Source organism: Schistocerca americana, chromosome 6, assembly GCF_021461395.2.
Source record: "Schistocerca americana isolate TAMUIC-IGC-003095 chromosome 6, iqSchAmer2.1, whole genome shotgun sequence".
NCBI classification, from domain to species: domain Eukaryota; kingdom Metazoa; phylum Arthropoda; class Insecta; order Orthoptera; family Acrididae; genus Schistocerca; species Schistocerca americana.
In genome coordinates this window covers 602,513,808-602,519,739 of record NC_060124.1, presented here as the reverse complement: position 1 = coordinate 602,519,739, position 5,932 = coordinate 602,513,808, and the positions used below count along the sequence as shown (strand labels likewise).

General features: G+C 42.8%; 1 non-coding gene across 1 annotated transcript; it reads left to right on the top strand.

Moving 5' to 3' along the window:
* Positions 1-1,806: 1,806 nt before the first annotated feature.
* On the top strand, positions 1,807-1,881 carry Trnal-caa. Its single transcript has one exon. It is a non-coding gene; the product is annotated as a tRNA-Leu (tRNA).
* Positions 1,882-5,932: the final 4,051 nt, after the last annotated feature.

Here is a 5,932-nt window from a genome sequence, read left to right as displayed (position 1 = left end):
TTGCAATTACACATCAAGTACCTTTCTAAAATGATAGTAGAGTAACTCTTCTTGCTGTTATCATAGCCAGACAAAGTTAAAAAAATCTTCATAGAATATTTTTGTGGCTGTTAAATAGATAACTTGTGCACTTCATAGAGAGGTCTTCTTGTCTCTGGGTGTCAAGACTTTAACATATGTAGCTTAGTAATTTAATAAAACTAACTTCATGTTTGGTATCTCATGTACCACAGATTGTGCTGAGTGAAGTAAAAGTAATTGTGTATCTACTTTTGCTTTTTGGGATTTGCTTCCAGTAATATTCAGATAGGTCTCTGACACATGAAATAGAATCAAATGAAAATCTTTCGATAGTCATCCAAATCTTGTACTGACTTCTGTATGCTGATAGGTGTCCGTCGTGCAATGACTATACAATCAACGTGCGTGCTGTCTGTCATAAGAATTTGACTGTACAGTGTCTGCCACAAGGAGTGAAACTCTGAGGGCAAGGGCTCATTCCACATTAACTTATGCTGCCGTAGACATTGCAAAAATATCTTAAATGTGATCACAGTGGAACTAATTCATCCAAAAGGACCAAAAATGTTTGATGTGTCACACAGTAGTGTGTGTTTTGTGAAGCTGTAGATATTAGGTGCTGGTTTGACATTGTTTACAATTTTAAAATGATCATCAGCTGGTTGCTAGAATAAACCTGGAGTTCTAATATCCTCATCATTATCAAGCAGAAAAAGTAGTTGCGTTTCTTGCACCACTCATTGGGTATTTTTGAATAGTTTGGCACTGTTGCTGTATCATTTCCTTGGTGAACATCCGCTTCTGATCAGTATCTTCAGGAGATATTGTTGGAGCTCAATTTCAGCCCTTACTGTATCACAACCTTAGATACAGTGGTCCATGTAGAAATGATTATTGAGAATGTTTGCTGCTTCACTCTGCTCACTCTCTTTGCGAGCTAACCGTAACAGACACTGTGCTGCAACGAAGGGTTCACAAGTCATTGTGTATTCCTGAAATGAAGCAGATCTATCACTCCCTCACAATATTCATTGGAAAGTGTGATCTTTAATTGCTACCAGAGCTTGTCGATACATAATTTCCATGTCCACTGTGAAGGCAATGCATTGCATGTGGAAGTATAATCTTAAAGAGTACAAATTATATTTCATGTTTGGTCCTACCATTGGGAGACTGTTTAGTGACAAATTAGTATTCCATTTGGCAAGTCAATCAAACATTAGTCTTGCTTTAGTAGTTGAGCTTGTTTTTTAAAGATAGCTGATGTGGCGTGTTATCTGTCATGACTACTATTACCATATGTCTTAAATATTCATACTTCCTGAAACTTCCTGGCAGATTAAAACTGTGTGCTCGACCGAGACCCGAACTCGGGACCTTTGCCTTTCGCAGGCAAGTGCTCTACCAACTGAGCTACCGAAGCACGACTCGCGCCCGGTACTCACAGCTTTACTTCTGCCAGTACCTCGTCTCCTACCTTCCAAACTTTACAGAAGCTCTTCTGCGAACCTTGCAGAACTAGCACTCCTGAAAGAAAGGATACTGCAGACACATGGCTTAGCCACAGCCTGGGGGATGTTTCCAGAATGAGATTTTCACTCTGCTGCAGAGTGAAAATCTCATTCTGGTAACATCCCCCAGGCTGTGGCTAAGCCATGTCCCCGCAGTATCCTTTCTTTCAGGAGTGCTAGTTCTGCAAGGTTCGCAGAAGAGCTTCTGTAAAGTTTGGAAGGTAGGAGACGAGGTACTGGCAGAAGTAAAGCTGTGAGTACCGGGCGTGAGTCGTGCTTCGGTAGCTCAGTTGGTAGAGCACTTGCCCGCAAAAGGCAAAGGTCCCGAGTTCGAGTCTCGGTCGGGCACACAGTTTTAATCTGCCAGGAAGTTTCATATCAGTGCAGACTCCGCTGCAGAGTGAAAATCTCATTCTTCATACTTCCTCATAAACTCTGTGTAGCTTTCCACAATCTTTGATTATCTTGCTAGTGTCTGTTCAGTTTAAGAGAATCATTTTGATTCATTGTGGAAAGAATGGCATAACAAACTCAGCTCTTCCTGAAATGGGAGACGAACAATGAATCTATCTTTTGAATCTTCAGTTGTGTGTTCCAGGAAGTGTGAGTTACATCGCTGCTCTTCTTCTGTAATAAAGACATTGATACCTCACAACTAGGTTTGGAGCAGCTTTAAGGAAAAGAAATGGAATGTGGACTCGCATATTTTCTCCCTTGTTATTTTATGTAATAAACTTAATTACTCAATAAATTCACCAAAAAGAGCAGACTAATGGTTCCTGCCCAGAAGTCACGCTCTACCACAGCATGTGTCAAATGAGCAACTTCACTTCCCTAGAGCCACCACAGTGCGACTAGTGGGGGCAGCAGACAGCCAGTCAATCTGTGCGCCACATGACGATGGAAGCGCCACCATGGCAAAATGCAAACATACCTCTGCTCTAGGCCCAGGGAAGTAGAACACATCATTTTCTGCTGACACATATCAATGGAAACAGTAATCTACACAAATAAAGCTTCACACAATAAGGGCCAGGAAGTAGAAAATATGAATGACTGGCACAACTGACTAGCGATACAAATTAACACTCCTTAAAATTTGTATTATTCAGAGGCAAAGATTTCAGCAAGTGCTGATACATTAGCTCAAGCAAACACATGTACCGAGATTGATTTTCCTCCAACACAGATTGTGTTAGAGTAGGTTCCTTTCATGAGACAAACAATCAGTTTGCACACAATGTCCGTATGTCTTCACGCAGGTTGCCACTATTGGTCCTCATGTGATTCAGCTCAGTTTGCCCTCACCGATTCGAACTTCAGCGGCATCTCAGGACACACATGCACAATTACGCGTGTGCATCAATCAAAGATCTTAGCTTGCGCCACCCGATCGAATCAATATCGTCAACCTAAGTAGTTAGTGATACCAGTAGAATGCTGTGCCACTGAGATTAGAGATACTGTGGTTCAGACATGATTTGATCCTTCTGTCATTCACAGTTTCTTCAAGAAAGTCAGTGTAAGTTTTCACAGAGCACAACACAAATGGCTACCTTGACAAAATTCTGTGCTCTACCATTTGATACTGCTTTGACATACATAACCCAACACAGTTCTTTCTTGAAACACAGGATGATCAGTTCCTATGGAGATAGTCCTTGCCTTCTGAATGTACAAAGAAAGTTCTGGTCCCAGCAATATGTCGATCTTGCAAGGTGACCAAAATTCTGGATCAACAATTTTTATACTCATCAAATTCGACACATTGGGATCGAGATGAGATCTCAGTTATCTTCAGGAACATTAAACAGACAGAAGGTATAATGAAGACGTCGACTTGAACAGAGATGCGCTGTTTTGTTTCTGGTATGTTTCCATCTGTTCCTTGAATGGGTGCTCTACTTAGCCATTTGTGAAGTCAAAGGCACTATGCGCATGCTTCAGATATAAATTGTGTCTGCAAGTCAGAAGCTGAGAGAGCATATGTTTTTCATGTGCCACTGCTATCTTATAACCATATTGTCATTGTTATAAGCAGCACTTCTATGCCAGGGATGACTTAAGTGAGCAATAACACAATGTACTTGATGGATAAACACCATTGTGTTTGCGTTTTATGTCACTAGGACAATCCTACCTTGTTCCATTTTGTGTGTTTTATTTCTGTGTGGTGTCATTTTTGACAAGCATGACAGCATACAGATGTTCAACTAGAAGTGCTACGAACACCCTTAAAGCAATTGGGGAAACAATTTGTTGTGCATCACATTAGGTTTTTTGTTCACTACACACACCTTGCCTGAATTTTCTGCACTTCTGCAAAGTATGAAGCAAGTGGCACATGAAAAATGCAGCACTAGCAGGGACTAGATTCATCTCAAATGCCCCATGTGCTTGGCGTTGCAGGCGGTCTGCTGTTTATTTACATATGTGCAGTGCCATATTGGTCTGTAGCCTTCACGATTTCAGATTTTCTTTTACTGTAGAGAAAAGCCTATCTCTTTCCTAATTTCGGAAAGCTTTTGAAACTCCGGTGGGATTTAAATTCTGTTCTTACAGACTGGTCAACATTTTCTACAGATAAATGAGATATAATTATGTCTTGCAAGGATACAATTAGTTGTAATGCCATCAGCTCATGAACATTGCTTGAAGTAGTCCATGAAGTTTACTTGCACCTTTCCAGTCACTAAAGGGAGCACCAATAGGTTTTTCAGATGTGCTGACAGAATCAATCTGGGATTATTCTATGTATTGCATACCGTATCAACAGCTGCATTAAAATTAGTGCTAGTCACCGGAAGATGGGTGATCATATTGTGAGCAGCACATATTACTGAACTAAGCAAATGGTTATTTAGTAGTGTCCTATAATTCCTCATTATTAACCAGAAGACTCATAAATGTACAAAAATGCCTGAACTGCTTTACATAACGTTTGAATGATGGCAGTTTTATGATGGGCAACTTGATGGTACATTCTGATGCAGTAAAGTCAGATCCCTCACTGGGGTCTCACAGTTGTTTATTGACTTCACACGTGGTGCACATGGGGCAATACAGCCAGTTCTTCTTTACTGGCTGCATTTGTCACCCTGCTCTCCCTCTCTATCCTTGTTTATTCCCTGTTGCCCCCACCTTACCCTTTCTCAGTGTTCCGATTCAAATTGACATGGCTATGCACCTGCTTTCTTGTATTGTTTACAATTTTGTTCCTTCTTCCTGTTCATTCATCTTTTTGGTGTTTAGGTCCCCACTTGAGGTTTGACCTCCACTTCAAAATTTCCTGTTTTTTAGTGTGAGCCACTTGGGGAACAACTCCCTCCCTGGCATCTGTGGTGTGGATTCCTCCCCCATCCACCCTCTAGCCTCCTTCCACCCTCTAGCCCCCTTCCACCCTCCTAAGTCACCAGAGAGTTGAGGCTATTACGTACCCATATGGCTGAGCCCCCTGAAAACACAGGGATCGCACTCCTGATTCCTGACTCTCCATGTATGGCAAGTTGTGTTTGCTTGCCTTCTCGGAGCATTGGAACCCCCGGCAGTGGCTGCCATACCAAATGGCCCTCGCTGTGGCTCAGTGGCACCCTTGTGGAGAGCCCCTGGTCAGAGTGGCTGGTATTGGTGGGATGCTTGACACATGAAGTGTATTTAGATGCAAAGTTCTTTCTGATCTCAGAAGGAAATTTCTATGAATTGTGAACAATTATTGAATGCAACTTCATATTACACAGCAACTTTTCCTTCCCTGACTACACCATTGGAGTAGGGCCAGGCTTCCCTACCTTTTTTTCACATTTGATAGAGTGATGCCTCTGTCAACGACCAGTAAGACAACACATTCTGAACACAATGCATTGTTACCAATGTGATCATTATGACCACACTCGTATGTCCTGGTGACACGCAGCCAACTGTGTAACCTGGCTGTCACCTCCTCCCTGCTGCAAAAGATGTAATGGTGACCATGCCAACTCCTCCTGAGTTGGTCTCGTGTACCTCGATGATCGGGTGTCCAGGAAATCTGGGTCAAGGAAGTAAGCCTGTGTTCTACCATCAGGCAGTTACAGTACTGTTCTTGCTACATCTCAGTTCATGAAGGACATGGACATCCAGACACGTGATGAGAAATACAGCACTGTGGTTGTAAAATCACCCAGTGACGTAGTAGCAGCCCCGTCTTCTTCTACTCCTCCAACTCCCCCTCCCCCTCATCCGACCCCTTTTCCTCCTCCCCCTCCTCCTCCTCCCCCTCCTCCTCTACGTCACCCTCCTCCTCCTCTACGTCACCCTCCTCCTCCTCTACGTCACCCTCCTCCTCCTCTACGTCACCCTCCTCCTCCTCTACGTCACCCTCCTCCTCATCTACGTCACCCTCCTCCTCCTCTTCGTCACCC